Raw genomic sequence first — 13,970 nt, forward strand, 5'->3', positions numbered from 1 at the left:
ATATCATACACAAACCTACACAGAAAAGCCCCCAAACATTAAAGCCAATGGCTCTAATAGGCTTTAAAAAAGGTTGGTCTCGGGGGGGGGGGGGGGGGAGAAATTACAGCCCACCCAGTTGTGTTCTAATAGCAAATGAATATTTGCTATTGTCACACTGATTCTCCTCCCAGCCAATCAGGAAGCGGATCCTGAGACCCTTTTCTTGAGAGGCTGGAAGGAGAGGTGATTCTATTGGACTTGTAACAATTATAGTTTAATTGTATTTGGCAGTTGTAGTAGATTGCTATTGTGACTTCGATGCCCGCTGACTTACCTTCCACTGGATTGGCATGGCACACCGCAATCAGAGCTGTAAAGAGAGACAGAAGAGAAGAGTGGAATCAGTTCTGAATAAGCACAATATGTGCAGCCAATTTATTCTGTGTCCTTGCCAATTTTGTATTGGTTAGGCAATAGATATGTGTGATATTTAGGTAGTATGTTGGTTACAGTCCAACAAAGAAAACATGCTCTACCGTAAATATAGTCAGACAATAAAGTTAATGAAAAAAAAAATAAAAAAAATAAACCTAAGCAAAAAAAAAAAAAAAAAACGGGCAGAAATAAATGGACAACTTGGTCTGAGTAAATTGATACCCAGCATGTCAGAATTGCACCCGCCCGTGGCTAGAATTATTGCTCTCGCTCTACCGATCGTGGCAATACCTCACATGTGTGGTTTGAAAATCGTTTTACTATGTGGGCGCTACTTTTTTTTTTTCTTATTTATTTTACATTTTATTTTTTATTTTTACACTTTAAAAAAAAAATTGTATCACTTTTATTTCTATTACAAGGAATTAAAAAAAACAAAAAAAAGCATGACAGGACCTCTTAAATATGAGATATGGGGTCAAAAAGACCTCAGATCTCATATTTACACTAAAATGCAATAAAAAAAAAATAAAAAAAAATGTGACATTTAAAAAAATACAAAAAATGGCCCTTTAAGAGCTATAGGTGGAAGTGACATTTTGACATCACTTCTGCCCTGCAATGATATGGAGACGGATGGGAGCCATCTTCCCCTCATTCATCTCCATGTCAGGCAGGGGAACGGATTCGATCGCCACCGCCACTGCCGATGGCTCCAGTAAGCGACGGAGGGCACCGGACTGTGGCAGGAGGGGGGGGGGCCTCACCCGCCGCCAATAAAAGCAGAGACCACTTTTATCTTGAAGCGGACCGCCCGCTGCCATAACAACGATATCCCTCTTTAAAATACTGATGTATAACGACGTTGGGGCGGTCGGGAAGTGGTTAACTGGTAATTGCTCAGTCATGCAACACTGTACCCAAAACAAAATTTATATTTCATATGCAAGTGCTTACTCACCCAAAGTAACAACAAGAAGAATGTTGGTGATTCTCATCTTTCTGACTTTAGGTAGCTTAAATAAAATAAAAATAAAATATTACATTTGTCTCTGGAAACAGGTGCAAGTCGTCCTTTCAAAAAAAAATCTTGCCTGTCGCTGGAATTCTCCTTTTCTCTCCTTCCTTTCTCTGTTGTCTGTCATTCAGTGGCATTATTATGCAGCAGATGGATAGATATATAGATAGAGATAGATAGATAGATAGATAGATAGATAGATAGATAGATAGATAGATAGATAGATAGATAGATAGATAGATGGACTTGCTATATAATAATGCCACTGAATGACAGATAACAGAGATTTGTTATGTTTTTTGTGACTAGCTTTGGGGGGGGGGGGGCGGGGCCCATGTGCCCCCTATGGACGGGCCGCCACTGGTACTTACAGATCTCAAGTGATGTTCTCTCTGTCCCTCTGGATAGGAAAATGAAAACCACAAACTCAGTATTTACCTGACTTTATACTAGATGTGTGTTTGGGGGATGGGGGGGGGATGGGGGTGGAGATCCAGTCCAGTTGTGGTGTGATGGATTATTTGCACGTTTGTTGGGCAATGTCCGTATCTTCTTTTTTTTTATTATTACAAATACCCTAAAAAGTATGTTAGTGTAAGTCTAGCATTGTGTTCTGGAGGAGCAAAGTTTTTGAAATCAGTTCTTCCCAATGGCATATATGAAGGATTGTTTTAATAATAAGGATATTTATAGGGATTTGACTGAGTGCCCCACAGAACACGAGCTGTGCCCTTCTTGATTGCACACATACTATTTTAGTCTTAATTTTCCATCAGTTGAAGAAGGGATTCTTCACAGTAAGAGCAGCTAAAGCGTTTGTAACCCCACCCCTCCAAAAAAAAAGTGGATCCTGTTACTTTAAAGTAGACATGTGCATTCGTTTTCGTCCGAATGCATTTTCTTCCGAATTTCAGCTATTTTCGTTTTCGTTTTGAAAAACGATAACGAAAGCACAGAATCTGAAAAATGAAAGATCCAACATAAATAAATGCTTTATTTTCGTTTTCATTGTTACAACAGTTCGATATAGAATAGGAGATTCGACGTGACACTGACAATAACAATCTGTGTCTATAGAACCTGTGGTCGAATGTGCCTAACCTTACCTCTATTAGTCCAAGATTATATAGAGAAAATATTTTCGACAGAGAAAAAAGATTTGACAGAGAGAAAAGATTCTGCAAGTTACTGTTCTAAAAAGTGTTTGGGGACCTGGGTCCTGCCCCAGGGGACATGTATCAAAGCAAAAAAAAGTTTTAAAAACGGCCATTTTTTTTCGGGAGCAGTGATTTTAATAATGATTAAAGTGAAACAATAAAAGTGTAATATTCCTTTAAATTTCGTACCTGGGGGGTGTCTCTAGTATGCCTGTGAAGGGGCGCATGTTTCTGGTGCTTAGAACTGTCCCTGCACAAAGTGTTATTTATGCAGGAAAAAAAGTCCTTTAACCACTTGGGTACCGCGCTATTGCCGAATGACGGCATTAGCGCAGACCTAGATTGCCGGGACTACGTCTATTGACGTCGTCCCGGTTACGAGCGGCCTGCGCGCCCCCTGAGGGGCGCGCACGGCGCGCTCTGTGATCGGCGAGTCCGTGAGACTCGCCTGATCACCGATCCGTGTAAGGGGTCGATCCCGACCCCTTATCACGTGATCAGCTGTCAGCCAATGACAGCTGATCATGTGATAAAACGGAGCCGGTAATCGGCTAGTATTCCTCCTCGCGCTGACAGCGCGAGGAGAAAAAAAAAAAGCCGATCGCCGGCGGCCGTGTTCGGGACATCAGTCCCGATCACGGCCAGCAATTCAGTGCCCACCTGCCACCCGCAGTGCCATCCTGAAATAAAGTAAGTGCCCCCCTGTCAGTGCCACCCAGCAGTGCCCATAGTGCCCACAGTGCCACCCAGCAGTGCCCACAGTGCCACCCAGCAGTGCCCACAGTGCCACCCACAGTGCCACCCAGCAGTGCCACCCACAGTGCCACCCAAAATCTGCCTCAAAGGTGCTGCACCCCAGTGCCGCCCATCAGTGCCCAGCAGTGCCGCCCATCAGTGCCCAGCAGTGCCGCCCATCAGTGCCCAGCAGTGCCACCTATCAGAGCCACCTATCAGTGCCACCTATCAGTGCCCATCAGTCCCATCTATCTGTGGTACCTATCAGTGCCCATCCGTGCCACCCATCCGTGCCACTTATCCGTGCCACCCATCCGTGCCATCTTATCTGTGCCCATCTTTGCCCATCAGTGCCGCCTTATCTGTGCCCATCGGTGCCGCCTTATCTGTGCCTATTAGTGCCGCCTTAACTATGCCTATCAGTGCCCACCAGTGCAGCCTATCAGTGCCCACCAATGCAGCCCATCAGTGCCCACCAATGCAGCCCATCAGTGCCCACCAATGCAGCCTATCAGTGCCGCCTAATCAGCGCACTTCAATGAAGGAGAAAAATGACCCGTTTGCAAAATTTTATAACAAACTATTAAAACATGATTTTTTTTTTTTTTTTTTTTGCATCTTTTTTTGTTTGTTTAGCAAAAAATAAAACTCAGAGCTGTAACTAAATACCACCAAAAGAAAGCTCTATTTGTGGGAAAAAAATGATAAAAATTTCATTTGGGTACAGTGTTGTATGACCGCGTAATTGTCACTCAAAGTGCATCAGCGCTGAAAGCTGAAAATTGGTCTGGGACTGAGGGGGGTTTAAGTGCCCAGTAAGCAAGTGGTTAAAATCACTCGCAGCTATTATGAATTGTCGGCTCCGTAATACAGAGAACACTCATTGAAAGTCATTGATAAAATAAATAAATAAATAAATAAATAAAAAAGCGTGGGGGTCCCCCAAATTCAATTACCAGGCCCTTCAGGTCTGGTATGGATATTAAGGGGAACCCTGCGTCAAATTTAAAAAAAAATTTACGTGGGGTTCCCCCTAAATATCCATATCTGGTATAGATATTAAGGGGAACCCCGCGTCAAATTAAAAAAAATTGACGTGGGCGTCCCCCTAAAAATCCATACCAGACCCTTTATCCGAGCATGCAACCTGGCAGGCCGCAGGAAAAGAGGGGGGGCGAGAGAGCGGCCCCCCTCCCTCCTGAACCGTACCAGGCCACATGCCCTCAACATTGGGAGGATGCTTTGGGGGTCTGTGACCCCTCAAAGCACCTTGTCCCCATGTTTATGTGGAGAAGGGCCTCATCCCCACAACCCTGGCCGGTGGTTGTGGGGGTCTGCGGGCGGGGGCTTATCAGAATCTGGAAGCCCCCTTTAACAAGGGGACCCCCAGATCCTGGCCCCCCCTGTTTGAAATGGTAAGGGGGTACAAAAGTACCCCTACCATTTCACAAAGAAAGTGTAAAAAATTGTTAAATAAGACAAACACACTTTTGAAAAATTCCTTTATTAAAAATAAAAAATAAAAAAAAAAAGATTCCAGCAGTGGTAATCCACTCTTGCTATCCAGCGATGGATGATATCTCTCCAGTGATGGTTGATCTGATCCAGCGCAGCGAATCCATCCATCTTCTGTCTCCACGGAGGAGACACTGCGGGGATCCCGGCGGCCTGACGTTTGTTATAGGCGGAGGGCGGGGCCACCCGTCACCTGACCCCGCCCCCTCTGACGCAAAGGGAAACCCGGGCTTCCCTGTGATGTATGGGTGACCCCGCCCCCCTCTGATGTAACGGAAACCTGCCTGTGTTACATCAGAGGGGGCGGGGTCACCCATACGTCACGGGGAAGCCCGTGTTTCCCCTTGCGTCAGAGGGGGGCGGGGTAAGGTGATGGGTGGCCCCGCCCTCCGCATATAACAAACGTCAGGCCGCCGGGATCCCCGCAGTGTCTCCTCCGTGGAGACAGAAGATGGATGGATTCGCTGCGCTGGATCAGATCAACCATCGCTGGAGAGATATCATCCGTCGCTGGATAGCAAGAGTGGATTACCACTGCTGGAATCTTTTTTTTACTTTTTTTTATTTTTAATAAAGGAATTTTTCAAAAGTGTGTTTGTCTTATTTAACAATTTTGTACACTTTCTTTGTGAAGTTTTGTATCCCCTTACCATTTCAAACAGGGGGGGCCGGGATCTGGGGGTCCCCTTGTTAAAGGGGGCTTCCAGATTCTGATAAGCCCCCCGGCCGCAGACCCCCACAACCACCGGCCAGGGTTGTGGGGATGAGGCCCTTCTCCACATAAACATGGGGACAAGGTGCTTTGAGGAGTCACAGACCCCCAAAGCATCCTCCCAATGTTGAGGGCATGTGGTTCAGGAGGGAGGGGGGCCGCTCTCTCGTCCCCACCTCTTTTCCTGCGGCCTGCCAGGTTGCGTGCTCGGATAAAGGGTCTGGTATGGATTTTTAGGGGGACCCCCACGTCCAATTTTTTTAAAATTTGACGCGGGGTTCCCCTTAATATCCATACCAGACCTGAAGGGTCTGGTATGGATATTTAGGGGGAACCCCACGTCAATTTTTTTTTTATTTGATGCAGGGTTCCCCTTAATATCCATACCAGACCTGAAGGGCCTGGTAATTGAATTTGGGGGACCCCCACGCTTTTTTATTTATTTATTTATTTATTTATTTATTTATTTTATCAATGACTTTCAATGAGTGTTCTCTGTATTATGGGGAGCCGACAATTCATAATAGCTGCGAGTGATTTTAAAGGACTTTTTTTCCTGCATAAATGACACTTTGTGCAGGGACAGTTCTAAGCACCAGAAACATGTGCCCCTTCACAGGCATACTATAGACACCCCCCAGGTACGAAATTTAAAGGAATATTACACTTTTATTGTTTCACTTTAATCATTATTAAAATCAGTGCTCCCGAAAAAACGGCCGTTTTTAAAACTTTTTTTTGCATTGATACATGTCCCCTGGGGCAGGACCCAGGTCCCCAAACACTTTTTAGGACAGTAACTTGCATATTAGCCTTTAAAATGAGTACTTTAGATTTTAAACGTTGGAGTCCCATAGACTTTAATAGGGTTCTAAAGTTCACACGAAGTATGCTATATACTAGCTCCGTCGAATCTTCTTTATACATTCGACAGACACCATAAGCCTTCAAAGACAGATTCGACCGTAATTCATGTGGATTTTTGGACGAAAGCAATTTTTGAACGAAAAACAAAATAAATAAAAACGAATTTCGGGAGTAACTAAATAAATTTATTTTTCGGACGAAAACGAAATTCCGAAACAATATATTTTACTCTCCACATGTCTACTTTAAAGCATGAATAACATGCACAGTGCTTGTGCTGTATAATTTGGCCCCTTATATCACCTGAAATACCTGGCTGATCCTGGCTGGTTCTTTCCTCTACCCTGTAAGCTGACCACAGTTTATCATGGCTGCTGAGCCCTAACACCGTGGTCAGTTTGCATGCCTCCATCATCCGCAGCTCTCTTCTGTCCCCCTCACCCCCCTCCCTTCCTGCCTGTCAGCTCCCATCACTCCCCAGCCCTCCCCTCCTGTTGGTAAAATAACTGAGCATGTATGCTAGCCTGTCTCACGCTTGTGCATGAGATCTATAAATCACCTGTCACTCACAGTAAGGGGGAGAAACTGACTTTTTTATTTCCCTGTCAGTTTTTATCTCACTGAAAAAAGATAAGAGGACTGCTCAGAGCTGGATTAACTCTTTGTGGCAAGACTGCGCACAGATGACATGAAATCCTATACTGTACAAGGTTCAAGCCTTAATTTAACCAGTTCCCGACCAGCGCATGCCGATGTACATCGTCAGAATGGCACGGGCAGGCATATTGGCGTACAGATACGTTCAATCTTTAATGCCGCCCTGCCATCGCGAGCGTGCCGGCGGCGCGCTCGCATGCTGGTCAGGACCCCCGTGAGTATGTATGTATGTATGTAGAAGAATACGTATCGACCTAAACTGAGGGAAAAAATGTTTTTTTATATATATATTTTTGGGGGATATTTATTATAACAAAAAGTAAAAAATAATGTGTTTTTTTCAAAATTGTCGCTCTATTTTTGTTTATAGCGCAAAAAATAAAAACCGCAGGGGTGATCAAATACCACCAAAAGAAAGCTCTATTTATGGGAAAAAAAGGACGTCAATTTTGTTTGGGAGCCACGTCGCACGACCGCGCAATTGTCAGTTAAAGCGACGCAGTGCCGAATCGCAAAAAGTGGTCTGGTCTTTGGCCAGCAAAATGGTCCGGGGCTGAAGTGGTTAAAAACAAAAAAATTGGGTTTACATATACGTTAAAGGATATATGAAGGTCCCAGTCCTCCTTTTCTGGGATCCCTCAGTGGCGCTTCTGGCTCCACCTCTTCTCAAGTGACCCTTTGGAGAGCCGCTGTCCCTCGGGAGAACTTGTGCAGGTGCGCTCCCGTGTCCTGCTGCTGCATCCATTGACACAGACAGCAGGACTCTCCACCGGTTCCATCATCATTGGATTTGATTGACAGCAGCAGGAGCCAATGGCTGTGCTGCTATCAATCTATCCAATCAGGACCCAAGACACCATTTCTTTAACACTTCTTTAACACTTCAGCTGTGAACAAGGAGACCCACTGACAGCTCAAAGAACCAAGCCTGAAAGTATCGGTTTCAGTTATCGGTGAATTTTCACGAATACTGATACTTGTGCAAATACTCGGTATAGGTACTGATACTAGTTTCGGTGCAACCCTACTGTTTACCATATTGAGATTCAATTGGAGAGAGGCGACCTAAAAAAGACATTTCTACTGTGCTTAAATTAAGAGTTAATAAGGAGTTAAACAGAGTAAGATTCGTTCATCCCTTTGATCTGCAGATGAAGAAACAGAAGGATACAAAAAGAAACAATGTTTCTTTTTATTTTAGTGTTGTTAATAAACATTGCTGACTGTTTTTTTTTTTTTTTTTTTGACAGCTCCAGTTACCGAACTTAGACAAGGACAAAAGGTGGCGCCTTCTAAGCCTAGCAGTTAAAAAGTTTTAATAATGAAGTAAACAAACGATGGGAATGGGCGTGTCACATAGTAATCATCCGCGCTGTCCCGGAAAGCTGTTTGCTGCCTGATGTGGTTAGCTGGGGTGTCTATGTGTCCTCTCTCGTTCCGATGGCGGTGGTGGAACCCAACGTTCTCCGGGGACGAAGATCAGCAAACACAGGAAACACAGCACAGTTATGTTGTCACTTCTGGGTACAGGTGGGCAGCGAGGTGCGCGCGCGTTCGAGGCATGCATTCCCATTATTTGTTTGTAGGTGTATTTGCCATTCATTTACTTCATTATTAAAATTTTTTAACTTCTACGCTTAGAAGGCGCCACTTTTTGTCCTTGTCCATGTAGCATTTCTTCTAGCATTCATGTGGACTAATTGTCCATATGGACTTATTTACTAAGCCCCTTTTTCTGATCATTGTTTGACCCATCAAAACCCACCCCCACCTTCTTTTTTATGATTGCACCCCTACCCAGAGTGCGCTTAATTTACCCATTTTATCTGTGCCAATTACCGAACTCCTTTAACACATCAGGTGTCAACAGGGGAGACCCGCTGACAGCTCAAAGAACCGAGCCTGAAAGTATCAGTTTCAGGTATCCATGAATTTGCACGAGTACCGATACTTGTGCAAATCCTCGGTGTCCGCACCAATACCGAAACTAGTATCGGTGCAACCCTATTGTTTACCACATGGAGATTCAATTGGAGAGAGGCGACATAAAACAAGACATTTCTACTGTGCCGTCTCATGGGGACCTCCTATCACATGGGGCCTCCTGTGTAATAAATAATTATTTAGGTAAACAAGTGAAATCGTTTATATAAATAGTAATAAATAAAACAGAAATATTTGCTCCCACGCCATTATGTTTTCCCTTTAATTGAATGCTCATCACACGTTTCAGCAGGATGTACGGGTCTTTATTTTTCAGACAGATGGTACGTACAATGTTTTCTCATGTCACGGCTTCGTACCGTTTTCCACGTGGGGTTAGAAACGTTCATAGTATTCAGTGTATGTGTTTGAACATTCCTCCGTGCGGACGCAGGGGCCGGAATTTCCATGCTTGAAGACGTACAGTGGTGTGAAAAAGTGTTTTCCCCCTTCCTCATTTCCTGTTCCTTTGCATGTTTGTCACACTTAAGTGTTTCGGAACATCAAACCAATTTAAACAATAGTCAAGGACAACACAAGTAAACACAAAATGAATCCTATTGAGATGTTGTGGTATGACCTTAAAAAGGCCGTTCATGCTCGAAAACCCTCTAATGTAACTGAATTAGGACAATTCTGCAAAGATGAGTGGGCCAAAATTCCTCCAGGACGCTGTAAAAGCCTCATTGCACGTTATCGCAAACGCTTGGTTGCAGTTGTTGCTGCTAAGGGTGGCCCAACCAGTTATTAGGTTTAGGGGGCAATCACTTTTTCACACAGGGCCATGATGGTTTGGATTTTTTTTCACCTTTAATAATAAACACCTTCATTTACAAATTGCATTTTGTGTTTACTTGTGTTGTCCTTGACTATTGTTTAAATTGGTTTGATGTTCCGAAACACTTAAGTGTGACAAACATGCAAAGGAACAGGAAATGAGGAAGGGGGCAAACACTTTTTCACACCACTGTATGGTGCAACGCAGAAGCAGCCTTCTTTACACACCAGTATGCAGACTCTCAATTTATCTGTATAGTTTTCACAATTGCTTGGACAGTGGGTCCCGCAAGATCTCCAAACCTGGTTAGGGTAATCGCAATTCTTTTCTGCGGAGAAGGAACGAGAGACGAGAGGATCGTCTGTTACAAGACCGCTAAAACAAAGCATTTTCTTAACCCCCTTCCCTCCCAGACCCAACATCCCTTTGATGGGGTCTTTGGTCTTTACACCCGGGGTGGGTGGGAAGGGCCACCTGATCACGTGACCACTGTGATTGGCTGTTATAATGGTCACATGATCAGGAGCCGATCCCACCGGCTCCCGATCATTACCAGATAGCAAAAGTTGTCTAAAGTATCTTGGTCACTGTGCGTGTAATGGGCACGCTCTCAGCACAAAGACCTCAGCCGCCCACGGGTGTGGTTGTTAAAGCCCACCCTCTCTGCCGCCGCGCATATGTGTTATGTGAGTGGCAAGAGATTTATGTGAAACAATTTATATCATACACAAACCTATACAGAAAAGCCGCCAAATATTAAAGCGGGATTCCGCTCTTTTTTTTTTTTTTCTTACCTGTGTCACAGGTGGGCGAGTGCTACCTTCGATTGGCATCCACGTCCGGCGTTTATTTGACCCCCGGCGCGACGAATCTTTTCCTCAGGATGACTTATAAAAACCTGCTCTGGCGTTTTCCATTTTAACTGTGGGCGTCTGAAGCCCACAGGCATTTACTTCCTGGTATATGATGACGTCTGGCTCCCAGCATGCTCCGCTCCATCTTGCACATGCTCAGTGTGCAATAGTGGTAATGGCAGATACAGCTGCCTGCCCACTTTAAAAATGGCAAATTCGTACACGCCCTCGTCACGTGACCGGCGTCCTAACGAAATCTCGCGAGATTTCGCAATTTCATTGTCCCCCATGGATTCTTGGGAAATAGCTTACAATTTTCCCAGGGACCATTGCGAGGACGATAGCCACGCCTACTCCCACGGGAGGACAACCCGGAAGTCAGCTGAAACATCAGAAATAAAAGGTAAGTAAATAATATTTTTTTTTTTTTCAGGGTTCGTTTAGGTAAGTATGCTATCTGTTGATTTTAATAACATGAAGTTTCATTTTCAGGTACCAAACCACTTTAAAGTGATACTAAACACACACTGTTTAATTTACATTGTCCCTTCAATTTCTGGATATTGCTGATATTGCCGAACAGGTTTTTTCTGGCACTTATATCTTAAAACAATTTTTTTTGCTAGAAAATTACTAAGAACCTCTAAACATTATACTTTTTTTTTTTTTTTTTTTTTTTTTTTAGTAGAGACCGTAGAGAATAAAATGGTGATTGTTGCAATTTTTTTATGTCATATACAGCTTTTCAAACCTAATTTTTTTGGGGAAAAAACTCCCACGATATTTACCCCAATTTTATTGTAAAATGTGAAAGATGATGTTAAAATGTAAAATTGTGCATGTTCGTGAAATGGCAACAAACTAAAAATCTCGATAGGCGATGCCTTGACTGTCTCCATTTAGTGTGGCAAGGCGGCCCGGCTGCGTGAAGCGACGTACCAGTAGCCTCTGTGGGGCGTGCATGCTGATTGGACAGAGGGGGAGCCAATCAGCGGGTCCAGCAGACTGGATATCCGCCGCCCACCTGCAATCGTTTCCCAGAGAGTCAGAATGGTGATCTGCCTATATAAAAAAGGCAGATCGCCGTTCTGACAGGGGCGAACATAGAGATCTTGTGTTCCTGCTAGGCAGGAATACGGATCTCTGTGTTTCCCCAGTCAGACCATTTCCCACACATTTAGCAAGCACCCCCCAGGGACACACGTAACTCTTTGATTGCCCCTGGTGTAAACCCCTTCCCTGCCAGTGCCATTTATACAGTGCCATTTATACACGTAGACATGTGCAAAAGGAAAAAAATTGTTTAGTTTTGTTTCGTTTTAATTCGTTAATTCATTAATTTCGTTTAGTTATATTCGTTAACTTCCTTAAATTCGTTTTCGGATTTCGTTTCGTTTTCTACCGAATTAGAAAAATCGGCCACATTCGAAAATATTTCAACCAAATTCGAAAATATTTCTACCGGATTCGAAATGATTTCAACATGATTCGACATTATTTCAACCGCATTCAAAATTATTTCAACATGATTCGACATTATTTCAACCACATTCGAAAATACTATTGTGTTTTCATACTAAATTTGGGGTTTCTAGCTATAAGTGTCCTCGAGATATGTGGCCCCAAAATCGGGTCGCAAAATGTCATTCTCTGCTCTAATAACTAATAACATTTTGCGACCCGATTTTGGGGCCACATATCTCAGGGTCACTTATAGCTAGAAACCCCAAATTTGGTATGCAAACACAAGTGACCCCGAGATACATGGCCCTAAATTTGGGTCACAAAATATTTTCGAATGCGGTTGAAATAATGTCAAATCATGTTGAAATAATTTCAAATGCAGTTGAAATAATTTCGAATCATGTCGAATTCATTCGTTATATTTCTTTCGTATTCGTTGTAATTTGTTATTTTTTTATTCGGACATTCGGATGCATCCGAATGTCTGAAAGATGCAAAATTCGGCCGAATTTTGATTAGTTACGAAACGAATTGCACAAGCCTTTTATACAGCCTACAGTGTTAATAGGCTTTAACAAAGGTTGGGCTCGGGATGCATTGCAGCCCACCCGGTTGTGGGATAATAGCAAATTAATATTTGCTGTTGTCACACTGATTCTCCTCCCAGCCAATCAGGAAGCAGATCCTGGGACCCTTTTCCTGATTGGCTGAAAGGAGAGGCAATACTATTGGCCGTCTAGGGGAAGAGGGAGAAGACGCAGGGGAAGCCACGCCACTGTGAAGCCAGAGAAAGGAGGAGATGCCACCCGCAAGACCAGAATACCTAGATGGGGTAAGTGTGGGGACTGACCAGGGCGGGTGGCGCTGGACGGGGGCGGACAGATCGCGCCCCCCCACCCCAAAAAAAGAAAACACCACCAGCCGCCACTGCATGTAGACTTTAAATGTATTTGGTGATTGTAATAGATTGCTATTGTGACTCCGATGCCCGCTGACTTACGTTGCACTGGATTGGCCTGGCACACCGCAAGCAGCGCTGTAAAGAGAGACAGAAGAGAAGAGTGGAATCAGTTCTGAATAAGCACAATATGTACAGCCAATTTATTCTGTGTCCTTGCCAATTTTGTATTGGTTAGGCAATAGATATGTGTGATATTTAGGTAATATGTGGTTTACAGTCCAACAAAGAAAACAGGCTCTACTGAAAATATAGTCAGGCAATAAAGATAATGAAAAAAAATAAAATAAATAAATAAACCTAAGCAAAAAACAAAAAAAACAAAAAAAACAAACGGACTTGATGGACAACTCTGTCTTCTTTTTTGCCGTCACTTTTCTATGTTTCTATAAATTAACTGTAAGACTGGGAACCAGTCCTCTGACCCAAATGCCACTGAAATTTATCAATACTCCTCTAATACACCGCTCAAAAAAATGAAAGGAACACTTTGAAAACAAATCAAATCTCAATGGGGAAAAATCTCATGCTGGATATCTATACTGATATAACACATTACCCAGTCCATATCAGTATAAATATCCAGCATGAGATTTTTCCCCATTGAGATTTGAGATTTATAATTTTTTTTTACTTTTTGTTATAAAACATATCCAATAAAAAAAAAAATCTTCATAAATGTTGACCAAAATGTATTCTGCTGCATGTTTTTGAAAAAAAAAAAATTACAAAATCATTCATCAATTCATATTGATTGGTTTTGTATGCCTACAAACTATGGGATTTATACTGGAATATATATATATATATATATATATATATATATATATATATATATATATATATATATATATA

The 13,970-nt window shown here is 43.1% G+C and overlaps 1 long non-coding RNA gene across 1 annotated transcript; it reads right to left on the minus strand.

Moving 5' to 3' along the window:
- Positions 1 to 316: 316 nt before the first annotated feature.
- Positions 317 to 1,839, minus strand: LOC143933519 (uncharacterized). Its single transcript, XR_013263111.1, has 3 exons — positions 1,807 to 1,839; positions 1,379 to 1,433; positions 317 to 352 (listed from the first exon to the last, which is right to left on the minus strand). It is a non-coding gene; the product is annotated as an uncharacterized LOC143933519 (long non-coding RNA).
- Positions 1,840 to 13,970: the final 12,131 nt, after the last annotated feature.

The sequence above is a fragment of the Lithobates pipiens genome, unplaced genomic scaffold (genome assembly GCF_037356315.1).
Source record: "Lithobates pipiens isolate NorthernLeopardFrog02 unplaced genomic scaffold, aLitPip1_a1.2 Scaffold_27, whole genome shotgun sequence".
In the NCBI taxonomy this organism is placed as follows: domain Eukaryota; kingdom Metazoa; phylum Chordata; class Amphibia; order Anura; family Ranidae; genus Lithobates; species Lithobates pipiens.